Source organism: Triticum dicoccoides, chromosome 1A (genome assembly GCF_002162155.2).
Source record: "Triticum dicoccoides isolate Atlit2015 ecotype Zavitan chromosome 1A, WEW_v2.0, whole genome shotgun sequence".
NCBI lineage: Eukaryota > Viridiplantae > Streptophyta > Magnoliopsida > Poales > Poaceae > Triticum > Triticum dicoccoides.
In genome coordinates, this window is record NC_041380.1 from 323,320,930 (window position 1) to 323,338,218 (window position 17,289).

Here is a 17,289-nt window from a genome sequence, read left to right on the forward strand (position 1 = left end):
ACACTCATGGCCCGACTACGACGCCAAAATAAAAGAGAATCCAACATGCGACACGGTCCCGTTCACCCCCAACTGGGCACCACTACTGATCATCGGGGAAGGAAACATAGTAACATTGAGAGTCTTCGTCGAACTCCCACTTGAGCTCGTACGCGTCTGCTGGAGCGGAATCATCAGGCCCTGCATCTGGTGTAATAGTAATCTATGAGCCACAGGGACTCAGCAATCTCGCACCCTCGCGATCAAGACTATTTAAGCTTATAGGTATGGCAAGGTAAATATATGTGGAGCTGCAGCAAGCGACTAGCAAGTATGGTGGCTAACTTATTCGCAAAAAGAGAGCGAGAGGAGGAGGCAAAGCACGAGCGTGAAACTAGAGAGAAACCTGCGCAAACATTACTCCAACACCGTGTCCACTTCCCGGACTCCGCCGAGAAGAGGCCATCACGGTAACACACTCAGTTGATTCATTTTAATTAAGTTAAGGTTCAAGTTATCTACAATCGGACATTAACAAATTCCCATCTGCCCATAACCGCGGACACGACTTTCGAAAGATCAATCCCTGCAGGGGAGTCCCAACTTAGCCCATGAAAAGCTCTCACGGTCAACGAAGGAATAGACCTCCTCCCAAGACGTTCCGATCAGACTCGGTATCTCGGTTACTCAAGACACTTCGACAGGTTAAAACAAGACCAGCAACACTGCCCGAATGTGCCGACAAATCCCGATAGGAGCTGCACATATCTCTTTCTCAGGGCACACTCAGATGAGACATCCTACGAGTAAAACCAACCCTCAAGTTGCCCCGAGGTGGCCCCGCAGTCTACTCGGTCGGACCAACACACAAAGGAGCACTGGCCCGGGGGGGTTAAATAAGATGACCCTTGGGCTCCGGAAACCCAAGGGAAAAAAAGGCTAGGTGGCGAATGGTAAAACCAAGGTTGGGCATTGCTGGAAAAGCTTAATCAAGGCGAACTATCAAGGGGTTCCCATTATAACCCAACCGCGTAAGGAACGCAAAATCCGGGAACATAACACCGATATGACGGAAACTAGGGCGGCAAGAGTGGAATAAAACACTAGGCGAGAGGCCAAGCCTTCCACCCTTTACCAAGTATATAGGTGCATTAAGATAAGAAGATAATATAATGATATCCCGACAAGAAAATAAATATTCCAGTAAGGAACGGCCTTCGATCTTCACCTGCAACTAGCAACGCTATAAGAGGGGCTGAGCAAAGCGGTAACATAGCCAATCAACGGTTTGCTAGGACATGGTGGGTTAGAGGTTTGACATGGCAATTTGGGAGGCTTGCAATCAAGTGGTAGGCATCGTAGCATTGGCATAGCAAAAGAGCGAGCAAACTAGCATAGCAAAGATAGTAGTGATTTCGAGGGTATGATCATCTTGCCTGCACAGTTGTCAGAGTTGACTAGATCCTCGAAAGAAAACTCAACGGGCTCCTCGTTAGTGAACTCGTCTCTCGGCTCTACCCAAACAAGACAAACAAGCAACAAGGATACAATCAACCACGTGCAAGACCAAGCAATATGATGCAATGATGGTATGCTATGCGGAATGCGATGCAGGATGCAAAATGCAAGATATGACAGAAAATGCATGAACCTTGACTCAACTTGGAAATCCAAGTGTGCCACTGGAAAGATGAGACGAAATCGCTTGAAAACGATATAAAGAACGCCTGAATCGGAGTTGCGGTTTGGAAATGGCAAGCGATTCAAATATGACACCGGTCTGCGATTTACAGCAAATAGCCAACTAAATTCAATGAGATGAACATGCTACAGCAACCAAACATGACAACAAAATACATGGCAGGGATGCACACAAGGTGCTTAACAAAATTCTAGCACTGAGCTACGGCCAACTCATCCATTAACAGGTTCAATCAAGGATGGCAAAAATGCATATGGAAAACAGATCTTAGACTTAGTGAAATTAACACTTGTCTGGAATTTCAGATCAGGTAGCCCTCTTCGGAGCCACAAAACTACATGCTACAGGACCTCAACATGGCAACGTAAAGCATGGCGTGAAGCTACTCAAAGAGCTTAACAAAAGTCCCTTAGTGACCTTGAGCTAAAAGGGATCAGAAAATACAATTGCAAGCATGTGAACATAGCAAAAAAACATAATCAGTTTTCATACTTAGTGAAAACTGTAGCAAGCTGGATATCTCTAGTAGGCATGTTTACGAGCTCGATGCACTCAATACAGTGCAAGTCATGGCAAGACAAGCATACACCCATCAAGAAGGCACAAAATGCAAGCTAGACATGGAAAGAACCATAGCATAGCATGCATGGATCAACTACAACATCATCGGCAAAATTGCAAACAAGTTGACAATCTGCCCAGATTCACAAAGTAGCAAAAGTAGAGCTCGATTGACTCAAGCTAGGGTGCTCCATAATTGCAAACAAAGACAAGGATGGATAGAGAACTACAATATTAACAAAACATCCTTGCTGATCATCCTCAAAAGAGGCACGGATCACTAGGAAACAACAAGAACATATGGCATCATGAGATAAACAACTCAATGACTTAGTGGAATTGCTAAGTCCCTGAAAACAGAATTAACAAGTGCACCACTTTGCAAGCTTGCACTAGTCACCACACACATCACAAAAATACATGGGTTGCACCTTTGGAAAGATGACAAAACCCTTAACAAAACACATGTAGAGCATCAGGGCATATCATGCACACAATAATCATGGCAAAAATGACAAAAACCTAAATGGAGTAGAAGATCTGACAATAATCTCAAGTAGCCCTCTTCTAACAGCATTTCAGGCATCAAGATGAGCTCAAATAAAAATGATGCAATGGAATGAAATGATGTACTCTCCGAGATGAACATTTTGATGTGGTATATGCATGAATCGGAGCTACGGATGCAAAGTTACGGAGCCGTGAACATGTGCATATGGATCTGGGAATTTGGGGACTTAGTGAAAAACAAACATGGGCGTAGGATAGCTAAAGTGTGCACGAGCGGGGTTTAGAGGGATGGCTCACCATGGGCTCGGCCCAGGACGACGGAGGACGAAGCGGGCCGGAGGGGCAGGCCAGCTGGGCCTGGATGCGGGGCTCATAGCGGGGTCAACGGGGGCTGGGCTAGAGGAAATGGGCCGGCCGATCGGAGCTGGGCCGCAGGCCCACGAGCGGAGGCGAGCGGGAGCCCCGTCGTGCTCCTCCTCGAGCTCAAAGCCGAGGGGTATTCATGGTGGTGGCGCGGTGTCCTTTGGTCGGGCGGGCGCGCCGACGACGAGGGAACGGCGGGAGCGACGCCGAGACCACAGATCCGTGGCGGGGAGGTCGGCTCTCGCCGGATCTGGGCAGAGACGAGGGCCGGAACGACGGCGAGGCAGGAACTGGGCGGCGAGGCAGGAACTCTGGCGGGTCGCGGTGGCCGGCGACGACGCGCGGCGTCTCAGGCGAGAGGCGCGGAGGAGCGAGGCGCTCGGGCGAAGGCAGCGGCGCCTCCCGGGCAGCGGAGCGAGATGGGCCCGCGCGGGCCGGCCTCGGGCCCCGTGGGCCGCGGCGGAGTGAGAGAGCTGGCCGGGTGAGGTGGCGGGCGCCGATTGGCCTGGAGCGGCGGCGGGGATGACGTGGCGGCTCCCCATTGGTGGGAGTGAGGTGGCGGCGGGCGGTGGACACGTCCGGCGCGGCGTGGACGCATCCGGCGGCTCCCCATTGGTGGGAGTGAGGTGGCGGCGGGCGGTGGACAGGTCCGGCGCGGCGTGGACGCGTCCGGCGGCGCGAGGGGAAGGATTTTTAGGGTTTGTACCACGAATTTCGGAGATGGCCACATATATATAGGTAGAGGGAGCTAGGAGAGTCCAAATGAGGTGCGGTTTTCGGCCACGCGATCGTGATTGAACGACCGAGATGATGGAGGAGGTTTAGGTGGGTTTTGGGCCAAATTGGAGGGGTGTTGGGCTGCAACACACACGAGGCCTTTTCGGTCCCTCGGTTAACCGTTGGAGTATCAAACGAAGTCCAAATGATACGAAACATGACAGGCGGTCTACCGGTGGTAAACCAAGGCCGCTTGGCAAATCTCGGTCCAATCCGGAAATGTTTAATCCCCACACATGAAAGAAAGGTAGAAATGACCATCGGAGGATAACGGAGCGCCGGATTGCAAAACGGACAATGGGAAAAATGCTCGGATGCATGAGACGAACACGTATGCAAATGAAATGCACATGATGACATGATATGCAATGCATGACACGCAAGCAAAGACAATGCGACAATAGCGAATAACTGGACGACACCTGACACATCGGTCATGGGGCGTTACAACACTCCACCACTACGAGAGGATCTCGTCCCGAGATCTAGAATGGCACTGGAGGGACAAACGGAAGATAAAGAGAAGAGGTAAAACTAAGTTGCTTCTTTGACAAACGAGTGAGACCAAAGAACCTTGAAAAGGTTAAGCCATTTCGAGAAAGAATGCAACGAAGATGAACCAAGTTGAAAACACTCCATTAGAAAAGAGGAACAAGGAAGAACAATTTCTTATAGCACTCCGGTTGAAAAGAGATACAAGACTTGATAGGATGAAAAGGATTTGAGCAAAGGGGCACAACGCTCTGGTTAAAAACAAGATAGAGAGGGACAGAATGGTACAATTTGGGCAGCACTTCGACTTAAAATGGAAGGAACTGAACATGATCTTGACAAACAAGATGATGGTTTGAAGAGAGCAGCAACACAAAGCCTCCGGAACGAAAGAATAGAAGATAGATAATTGAAATAGGAGAATGGAGAAGAAAATGCCAACTTCTGCCACAAAAGAGCTTGAGAGGGCACCCTTAGGAAACGGGTCGAGCGGAGTTGTTGGAAAACCAACAACGAAAGGATAAGCTTGATATGGTCTTGTGGAGTACATCTCAAATTATGCGGTGACAAACTGCCACTCACTGGAAAAGAATTGTGTTGATATGAACAAGGAGACGAGAAACTTATTTCACCGGGAGGATAAGAAGAACTTGGGTCCTATATGAGCACCATAAATAGCAACAATCCTTAGGGACGGTTTTAGGTGAAATATATCCCAAGATAAGTCCAAAGAAGAGATTGATGGATTTAAAATACCGGATACTTGACCACATGTGAATCATGAGACATGAAGTCAAATTATCAAGAATGACATAATACCACCTTCAATGATACGGTAGACAGAAATGCACCCCGGATTGCAAGATGAAGAAATACTTGAGTTCTTCTGAAAAGAATCTCGACGAACACTCCGAGAAGGAATTAAATCCTTGATGAATCACCATGTCGAGCCTTCGTGAAAACTCCGGTAGAAAAAATAATGATCAAGCAAAATGGTGGATGAAAAGAATAAGATTGAAGCCTCGCAATGATTTAGATAGAGATCTCCGTGATAATATAATTGAAAGAGGTTGGAACTCCGGGCAAAAAGAGAAGATGAAACCAATGAAACCGAGAGTTTGGAGGGCCTCCCAAATAAGAATTAATCATTTGGATGAAACAAGAATAAGTATTACATTATGCTTATCCTTCATCAATTAAATTGATGACAATCAACGGATTTGACATATTACTTATCCCCGTAGAAAAGATTAAGAGAGATATAACATAAACTTGAGAAAATCTTCAATGAACCGTCGGTAGGATTGGAACACCGAATAAATTGATAAGTAAGAGAACTCTTGAACGAACCATCGTTAGAATTAAAATAAACGAAGTAAAGGGATGAATCACCGGTTGGAATTAGCAAATACACGAAGGTGCTTGAGAGGATTTAGATACATGAGAACGACGAGATCACGAGCCGAATAAAGATGACTTGAACAAAGCACCGGTATGATTGGAGAATGATAACTGAAAGCTGAGAATGAATAAATTTTGAGATGATGGTCTACGGATGACCAAACTGAAAAAGACTCCTGAATTGCTCCGGATAGGAGAAAAGAAATCTCACAGTTGGAAACAATTATGAGAGGATGGCAACAAGCTAGAATCACAAATCTTGAAGAGAATGGAGCAAGATTGAGAGAAAAATCTTCTTCGGTCTTCAAAATCTGAGAATGATGATGAGAAACACCATCATGAATTATTTAGACACTCCGGAAGAATCAAAACGAAGAGGTTGAGCCAACGATGAAAAGAATTGTGAAAGATCTAGGAGATGGCATTTGACTGATGATAACTCATTCTTACGTCTAACTTCGAAAAGAATTTAGTATAGCTCCGGGAAAATAAGAAGAGTCAGGTAAGATCGTGAGAAAAGATCTGTGTGTTATGGACCCACTCAAAAGAAACACCGTAGAAATGGTTTAAATGAGAGAAAGCACCGGTTGAATTAAATGACTTGAAAGAGATAACATCCTCGAAAGAGTTTGAATGAAAGTAGAGTGGAAACACGAATCTTCTAGATATTATGAGCACTCCGGAACAATTAATAGAGAGAGGTGAACGATTAAGAATTTGCACCGGCATGAGAAAACATGAAAACGAGGAAAGGGATATGATTAACACCAAAAGCTTGAATTGAATCCACCGGAGAAGAAAAGAATGGAGAATATTGAACTAGTAGAGCATCTTCATGAGAACCACCAGGTAAGAACATTGACGGAAAGGAATGGAGAGAATTCATAACCAATAAGATGGATACTTGATTGAGAAATCTGAGTCCTTGAAGAAAACAGGGAGGGAGGGCGGGAAAAACAAAGACAATTTGGAATGGATGAAACGAACACCGTTTGAGAAGAACTGATAATTGATCTTGCGGAAGTTGAAAGCGAATGGATTCACTTGAAGAGAAACACGCCGGTTGAAAAAAAGGATTGACATGGCAATCCCGATTATCAAGAAGGATTAGTATTCACATCGGAGTATGAAGACACCATTTAGAAAAAGGTATGGAATCAACACTTGACATTGAAGCAACTCGAATACCACCATTCGAAACAAAACAAGGATTGGCTTGCCGAATAAGCCGGAACAAACATATGATAGAGATTTCGTCCGAAGTTTTTGTGGTGGGACCTACACGGGCTCGATCGTACAGCACCATCATGTACAAGGCAGTGCACATGACATACGAAGCGTCCCCGAGTCAGCATAGCCAAGGACTCTTTAAGACACAATGAGACCACTGTAAAACCGACCGTGAATAGGCGGACCACTAGACGTTGAACCCCAATTTCATATCATACATCCGTCGGAAAGAAATCCTAAGAGCAACTTGAATTCCCACCTATGAAACTCGCGAACCTTTCCGGTTATGCAATCAGGTGTTGGGGATACAGGGGAAGCATAATATCTCACCCAAACTAGAAAATCCTACATCCAGTTGTATCCATCCTTCAACACATAACCAAGAAACCTTCGAAAACCATCTACCTCAACCTTCGAAAAGCATCCGTTATACAAGTTATGGCGATACTCCCGAACTCCCGCCCCAGTACTGGGTGGCGTCGAGGTTATCTCACCAACGAACTGCATAAAAGAGATTTTCGATGTCGACGTACTAAACTCAGGTATTCCAGAACTGCAACGATAAAATTATGATGACAACACCTCAGAGCTCAACTCCCCGGGACACTTCCACTAAACCCCTGACAGGAGGCACCAAGGCAATGTTCTCATCATAAAACCATCGGAACGATTCCAAGATACCCGCGTGATCCTAAATTTTTTTTTAGTGAAATTTGAGGAGAGAAGAGTCAAAACTCTACGTCAGGATGCCTTACCAGAGCGATGAGGAGGCTGGGAAGTAAAAATAATTCCTAAACTCTCCGATATATAATTCCTAAAAGACTCAAAACATTTTTCTAGATACAACTTGGCCGCTAAAAACGATCAAGCAATGGGGCTCCTAAAGTCGGGGAAGGCTCTGATTACCAACTTGTAACACCCTCGATGCGACTATATCTCCCACGTGTCGAGGCACGACTTAGAGGCATAATCGCATTGAAGGCATATGTCGCAAGTTAGGCAATCTTAACAACATCCCATGTAATATAATAATAAAAGGGGAGATAACATAGTTGGCTTACACTCGCCACGTCAATCAAGTACATAAATAACATTACATCATCCAAACACTCATGGCCCGACTACGACGCCAAAATAAAAGAGAATCCAACATGCGACACGGTCCCGTTCACCCCCAACTGGGCACCACTACTGATCATCGGGTAAGGAAACATAGTAACGTTGAGAGTCTTCGTCGAACTCCCACTTGAGCTCGTACGCGTCTGCTGGAGCGGAATCATCAGGCCCTGCATCTGGTGTAATAGTAATCTATGAGCCACAGGGACTCAGCAATCTCGCACCCTCGCGATCAAGACTATTTAAGCTTATAGGTATGGCAAGGTAAATATATGTGGAGCTGCAGCAAGCGACTAGCAAGTATGGTGGCTAACTTATTCGCAAAAAGAGAGCGAGAAGAGGAGGCAAAGCGCGAGCGTGAAACTAGAGAGCAACCTGCGCAAACATTACTCCAACACCGTGTCCACTTCCCGGACTCCACCGAGAAGAGGCCATCACGGTAACACACTCAGTTGATTCATTTTAATTAAGTTAAGGTTCAAGTTATCTACAACCAGACATTAACAAATTCCCATCTGCCCATAACCGCGGGCACGACTTTCAAAAGATCAATCCCTGCAGGGGAGTCCCAACTTAGCCCATGACAAGCTCTCACGGTCAATGAAGGAATAGACCTCCTCCCAAGACGTTCTGATCAGACTCAGTATCTCGGTTACTCAAGACACTTCGACAGGTTAAAACAAGACCAGCAACACTGCCCGAATGTGCCGACAAATCCCGATAGGAGCTGCACATATCTCGTTCTCAGGGCACACTCAGATGAGACATCCTACGAGTAAAACCAACCCTCAAGTTGCCCCGAGGTGGCCCCGCAGTCTACTCGGTCGGACCAACACATAGAGGAGCACTGGCCCGGGGGTGGGGGGGGGTTAAATAAGATGACCCTTGGGCTCCGGAAACCCAAGGGAAAAAAAAGGCTAGGTGGCGAATGGTAAAACCAAGGATGGGCATTGCTGGAAAAGCTTTAATCAAGGCGAACTATCAAGGGGTTGCCATTATAACCCAACCGCGTAAGGAACGCAAAATCCGGGAACATAACACCGATATGACGGAAACTAGGGCGGCAAGAGTGGAACAAAACACTAGGAAAGAGGCCAAGCCTTCCACCCTTTAACAAGTATATAGGTGCATTAAGATAAGAAGATAATATAATGATATCCCGACAAGAAAATAAATATTCCAATAAGGAACGGCCTCCGATCTTCACCTGCAACTAGCAACGCTATAAGAGGGGCTGAGCAAAGCGGTAACATAGCCAATCAACGGTTTGCTAGGACATGGTGGGTTAGAGGTTTGACATGGCAATTTGGGAGGCTTGCAATCAAGTGGTAGGCATCGTAGCATTGGCATAGCAAAAGAGCGAGCAAACTAGCATAGCAAAGATAGTAGTGATTTCGAGGGTATGATCATCTTGCCTGCACAGTTGTCAGAGTTGACTGGATCCTCGAATGAAAACTCAACGGGCTCCTCGTTAGTGAACTCGTCTCTCGGCTCTACTCAAACAAGACAAACAAGCAACAAGGATACAATCAACCACATGCAAGACCAAGCAATATGATGCAATGATGGTATGCTATGCGGAATGCGATGCGGGATGCAAAATGCAAGATATGACAGAAAATGCATGAACCTGGACTCAACTTGGAAATCCAAGTGTGCCACTGGAAAGATGAGACGAAATCGCTTGAAAACGATATAAAGAACGCCTGAATCGGAGTTGCGGTTTGGAAATGGCAAGCGATTCAAATATGACACCGGTCTGCGATTTACAGCAAATAGCCAACTAAATTCAATGAGATGAACATGCTACAGCAACCAAACATGACAACAAAATACATGGCAGGGATGCACACAAGGTGCTTAACAAAAGTCTAGCACTGAGCTACGACCAACTCATCCATTAACAGGTTCAATCAAGGATGGCAAAAATGCATATGGAAAACAGATCTCAGACTTAGTGAAATTAACACTTGTCTAGAATTTCAGATCAGGTAGCCCTCTTCGGAGCCACAAAACTACATGCTACAGGACCTCAACATGGCAACGTAAAGCATGGCGTGAAGCTACTCAAAGAGCTTAACAAAAGTCCCTTAGTGACCTTGAGCTAAAAGGGATCAGAAAATACAATTGCAAGCATGTGAACATAGCAAAAAAACATAATCAGTTTTCATACTTAGTGAAAACTGTAGCAAGCTGGATATCTCTAGTAGGCATGTTTACGAGCTCGATGCACTCAATACGGTGCAAGTCATGGCAAGACAAGCATACACCCATCAAGAAGGCACAAAATGCAAGCTAGACATGGCAAGAACCATAGCATAGCATGCATGGATCAACTACAACATCATTGGCAAAATTGCAAACAAGTTGACAATCTACCCAGATTCACAAAGTAGCAAAAGTAGAGCTCGATTGACTCAAGCTAGGGTGCTCCATAATTGCAAACAAAGACAAGGATGGATAGAGAACTACAATATTAACAAAACATCCTTGCTGATCATCCTCAAAAGAGGCACGGATCACTAGGAAACAACAAGAACATATGGCATCATGAGATAAACAGCTCAATGACTTAGTGGAATTGCTAAGTCCCTGAAAACAGAATTAACAAGTGCACCACTTTGCAAGCTTGCAGTAGTCACCACACACATCACAAAAATACATGGGTTGCACCTTTGGAAAGATGACAAAACCCTTAACAAAACACATGTAGAGCATCAGGGCATATCATGCACACAATAATCATGGCAAAAATGACAAAAACCTAAATGGAGTAGAAGATCTGACAATAATCTCAAGTATCCCTCTTCTAACAGCATTTTAGGCATCAAGATGAGCTCAAATGAAAATGATGCGATGGAATGAAATGATGTACTCTCCGAGATGAACATTTTGATATGCTATATGCATGAATCGGAGCTACGGATGCATAGTTACGGAGCCGTGAACATGTGCATATGGATCTGGGAATTTGGGGACTTAGTGAAAAAAAACATGGGCGTAGGATAGCTAAAGTGTGCACGAGCGGGGTTTAGAGGGATGGCTCACCATGGGCTCGGCCCAGGACGACGGAGGACGAAGCGGGCCGGAGGGGCAGGCCAGCTGGGCCTGGATGCGGGGCTCATAGCGGGGTCAACGGGGGCTGGGCTAGAGGAAATGGGCCGGCCGATCGGAGCTGGGCCACGGGCCCACGAGCGGAGGCGAGCGGGAGCCCCGTCGTGCTCCTCCTCGAGCTCAAAGCCGAGGGTATTCATGGTGGCGGCGCGGTGTCCTTTGGCCGGGCGGGCGCGCCGGCGACGAGGGAACGGCGGGAGCGACGCCGAGACCACAGATCCGTGGCGGGGAGGTCGGCTCTCGCCGGATCTGGGCAGAGACGAGGGCCGGAACGACGGCGAGGCAGGAACTGGGCGGCGAGGCAGGAACTCTGGCGGGTCGCGGTGGCCGGCGACGACGCGCGGCGTCTCAGGCGAGAGGCGCGGAGGAGCGAGGCGCTCGGGCGAAGGCAGCGGCGCCTCCCGGGCAGCGGAGCGAGATGGGCCCGCGCGGGCCGGCCTCGGTCCCCGCGGGCTGCGGCGGAGTGAGAGAGCTGGCCGGGTGAGGTGGCGGGCGCCGATTGGCCTGGAGCGGCGGCGGGGATGACGTGGCGGCTCCCCATTGGTGGGAGTGAGGTGGCGGCGGGCGGTGGACACGTCCGGCGCGGCATGGACGCATCCGGCGGCTCCCCATTGGTGGGAGTGAGGTGGCGGCGGGCGGTGGACAGGTCCGGCGCGGCGTGGACGCGTCCGGCGGCGCGAGGGGAAGGATTTTTAGGGTTTGTACCACGAATTTCGGAGATGGCCACATATATATAGGTAGAGGGAGCTAGGAGAGTCCAAATGAGGTGCGGTTTTCGGCCACGCGATCGTGATTGAACGACCGAGATGATGGAGGAGGTTTAGGTGGGTTTTGGGCCAAATTGGAGGGGTGTTGGGCTGCAACACACACGAGGCCTTTTCGGTCCCTCGGTTAACCGTTGGAGTATCAAACGAAGTCCAAATGATACGAAACATGACAGGCGGTCTACCGGTGGTAAACCAAGGCCGCTTGGCAAATCTCGGTCCAATCCGGAAATGTTTAATCCCCACACATGAAAGAAAGGTAGAAATGACCACCGGAGGATAACGGAGCGCCGGATTGCAAAACGGACAACGGGAAAAATGCTCGGATGCATGAGACAAACACGTATGCAAATTAAATGCACATGATGACATGATATGCGATGCATGACACGCAAGCAAAGACAATGCGACAACAGCGAATAACTGGACGACACCAGACACATCGGTCACGGGGCGTTACAACACTCCATCACTACGAGAGGATCTCGTCCCGAGATCTAGAATGGCACTGGAGGGACAAACGGAAGATAAAGAGAAGAGGTAAAACTAAGTTGCTTCTTTGACAAACGAGTGAGACCAAAGAACCTTGAAAAGGTTAAGCCATTTCGAGAAAGAATGCAACGAAGATGAACGAAGTTGAAAACACTCCATTAGAAAAGAGGAACAAGGAAGAACAATTTCTTATAGCACTCCGGTTGAAAAGAGATACAAGACTTGATAGGATGAAAAGGATTTGAGCAAAGGGGAACAACGCTCTGGTTAAAAACAAGATAGAGAGGGACAGAATGGTACAATTTGGGCAGCACTTCGACTTAAAATGGAAGGAACTGAACATGATCTTGACAAACAAGATGATGGTTTGAAGAGAGCAGCAACACAAAGCCTCCGGAACGAAAGAATAGAAGATAGATAATTGAAATAGGAGAATGGAGAAGAAAATGCCAACTTCTGCCACAAAAGAGCTTGAGAGGGCACCCTTAGGAAACGGGTCGAGCGGAGTTGTTGGAAAACCAACAACGAAAGGATAAGCTTGATATGGTCTTGTGGAGTACATCTCAAATTATGCGGTGACAAACTGCCACTCACTGGAAAAGAATTGTGTTGATATGAACAAGGAGACGAGAAACTTATTTCACCGGGAGGATAAGAAGAACTTGGGTCCTATATGAGCACCATAAATAGCAACAATCCTTAGGGACGGTTTTAGGTGAAATATATCCCAAGATAACTCCAAAGAAGAGATTGATGGATTTAAAATACCCCATACTTGACCACATGTGAATCATGAGACATGAACTCAAATTATCAAGAATGACATAATACCACCTTCAATGATACGGTAGACAGAAATGCACCCCGGATTGCAAGATGAAGAAATACTTGAGTTCTTCTGAAAAGAATCTCGACGAACACTCCGAGAAGGAATTAAATCCTTGATGAATCACCATGTCGAGCCTTCGTGAAAACTCCGGTAGAAACAATAATGATCAAGCAAAATGGTGGATGAAAAGAATAAGATTGAAGCCTCGCAATGATTTAGATAGAGATCTCCGTGATAATATAATTGAAAGAGGTTGGCACTCCGGGCAAAAAGAGAAGATGAAACCAATGAAACCGAGAGTTTGGAGGGCCTCCCGAATAAGAATTAATCATTTGGATGAAACAAGAATAAGTATTACATTATGCTTATCCTTCATCAATTAAATTGATGACAATCAACGGATTTGACATATTACTTATCCCCGTAGAAAAGATTAAGAGAGATATAACATAAACTTGAGAAAATCTTCAATGAACCGCCGGTAGGATTGGAACACCGAATAAATTGATAAGTAAGAGAACTCTTGAACGAACCACCGTTAGAATTAAAATAAACGAAGTAAAGGGATGAATCACCGGTTGGAATTAGCAAATACACGAAGGTGCTTGAGAGGATTTAGATACATGAGAACGACGAGATCACGAGCCGAATAAAGATGACTTGAACGAAGCACCGGTATGATTGGAGAATGATAACTGAAAGCTGAGAATGAATAAATTTTGAGATGATGGTCTCCGGATGAGCAAACTGAAAAAGACTCCTGAATTGCTCCGGATAGGAGAAAAGAAATCTCACAGCTGAAAACAATTATGAGAGGATGGCAACAAGCTAGAATCACAAATCTTGAAGAGAATGGAGCAAGATTGAGAGAAAAATCTTCTTCGGTCTTCAAAATCTGAGAATGATGATGAGAAACACCACCATGAATTATTTAGACACTCCGGAAGAATCAAAACGAAGAGGTTGAGCCAACGATGAAAAGAATTGTGAAAGATCTAGGAGATGGCATTTGACTGATGATAACTCATTCTTACGTCTAACTTCGAAAAGAATTTAGTATAGCTCCGGGAAAATAAGAAGAGTCAGGTAAGATCGTGAGAAAAGATCTGTGTGTTATGGACCCACTCAAAAGAAACACCGTAGAAATGGTTTAAATGAGAGAAAGCACCGGTTGAATTAAATGACTTGAAAGAGATAACATCCTCGAAAGAGTTTGAATGAAAGTAGAGTGGAAACACGAATCTTCTAGATATTATGAGCACTCTGGAACAATTAATAGAGAGAGGTGAACGATTAAGAATTTGCACCGGCATGAGAAAACATGAAAACGAGGAAAGGGATATGATCAACACCAAAAGCTTGAATTGAATCCACCGGAGAAGAAAAGAATGGAGAATATTGAACTAGTAGAGCATCTTCATGAGAACCACCAGGTAAGAACATTGACGGAAAGGAATGGAGAGACTTCATAACCAATAAGATGGATACTTGATTGAGAAATCTGAGTCCTTGAAGAAAACAAGGGAGGGAGGGCGGGAAAAACAAAGACAATTTGGAATGGATGAAACGAACACCGTTTGAGAAGAACTGATAATTGATCTTGCGGAAGTTGAAAGCGAATGGATTCACTTGAAGAGAAACACGCCGGTTGAAAAAAAGGATTGACATGGCAATCCCGATTATCAAGAAGGATTAGTATTCACATCGGAGTATGAGAACACCATTTAGAAAAAGGTATGGAATCAACACTTGACATTGAAGCAACTCGAATACCACCACTCGAAACAAAACAAGGATTGGCTTGCCGAATAAGCCGGAACAAACATATGATAGAGATTTCGTCCGAAGTTTTTGTGGTGGGACCTACACGGGCTCGATCGTACAACACCATCATGTACAAGGCAGTGCACATGACATACGAAGCGTCCCCGAGTCAGCATAGCCAAGGACTCTTTAAGACACAATGAGACCACTGTAAAACCGACCGTGAATAGGCGGACCACTAGATGTCGAACCCCAATTTCATATCATGCATCCGTCGGAAAGAAATCCTAAGAGCAACTTGAATTCCCACCTATGAAACTCCCGAACCTTTCCGGTTATGCAATCAGGTGTTGGGGATACAGGGGAAGCATAATATCTCACCCAAACTAGAAAATCCTACATCCAGTTGTATCCATCCTTCAACACATAACCAAGAAACCTTCGAAAACCATCTACCTCAACCTTCGAAAAGCATCCGTTATACAAGTTATGGCGATACTCCCAAACTCCCGCTCAGTACTGGGTGGCGTCGAGGTTATCTCACCAACGAACTGCATAAAAGAGATTTTCGATGTCGGCGTACTAAACTCAGGTATTCCAGAACTGCAACGATAAAATTATGATGGCAACACCTCAGAGCTCAACTCCCCGGGACACTTCCACTAAACCCCTGACAGGAGGCACCAAGGCAATGTTCTCATCATAAAACTATCGGAACGATTCCAAGATACCCGCGTGATCCTAAATTTTTTTTAGTGAAATTTGAGGAGAGAAGAGTCAAAACTCTACGTCAGGATGCCTTACCAGAGCGATGAGGAGGCTGGGAAGTAAAAAGAATTCTTAAACTCTCCGATATATAATTCCTCAAAGACTCAAAACATTTTTCTACATACAACTCGGCCGCTAAAAACGATCAAGCAATGGGGCTCCTAAGGTCGGGGAAGGCTCTGATTACCAACTTGTAACACCCTCGATGCGACTATATCTCCCACGTGTCGAGGCACGACTTAGAGGCATAATCGCATTGAAGGCATATGTTGCAAGTTAGGCAATCTTCACAACATCCCATGTAATATAATAATAAAAGGGGAGATAACATAGTTGGCTTACACTCGCCACGTCAATCAAGTACATAAATAACATTACATCATCCAAACACTCATGGCCCGACTACGATGCCAAAATAAAAGAGAATCCAACATGCGACACGGTCCCATTCACCCCCAACTGGGCACCACTACTGATCATCGGGGAAGGAAACATAGTAACATTGAGAGTCTTCGTCGAACTCCCACTTGAGCTCATACGCGTCTGCTGGAGCGGAATCATCAGGCCCTGCATCTGGTATAATAGTAATCTGTGAGCCACAGGGACTCAGCAATCTCGCACCCTCGCGATCAAGACTACTTAAGCTTATAGGTATGGCAAGGTAAATATATGTGGAGCTGCAGCAAGCGACTAGCAAGTATGGTGGCTAACTTATCCGCAAAAAGAGAGCGAGAATAGGAGGCAAAGCGCGAGCGTGAAACTAGAGAGCAACCTGCGCAAACATTACTCCAACACCGTGTCCACTTCCCGGACTCCGCCGAGAAGAGGCCATCACGGTAACACACTCAGTTGATTCATTTTAATTAAGTTAAGGTTCAAGTTATCTACAACCGGACATTAACAAATTCCCATCTGCCCATAACCGCGGGCACGGCTTTCGAAAGATCAATCCCTGCAGGGGAGTCCCAACTTAGCCCATGACAAGCTCTCACGGTCAACGAAGGAATAGACCTCCTCCCAAGACGTTCCGATCAGACTCAGTATCTCGGTTACTCAAGACACTTCGACAGGTTAAAACAAGACCAGCAACACCGCTCGAATGTGCCGACAAATCCCGATAGGAGCTGCACATATCTCTTTCTCAGGCCACACTCAGATGAGACATCCTACGAGTAAAACCAACCCTCAAGTTGCCCCGAGGTGGCCCCGCAGTCTACTCGTTCGGACCAACACACAGAGGAGCACTGGCCCGGGGGGGGGGGTTAAATAAGATGACCCTTGGGCTCCGGAAACCCAAGGGAAAAAAGGCTAGGTGGCGAATGGTAAAACCAAGGTTGGGCATTGCTGGAAAAGCTTTAATCAAGGCGAATTATCAAGGGGTTCCCATTATAACCCAACCGCATAAGGAACGCAAAATCCGGGAACAT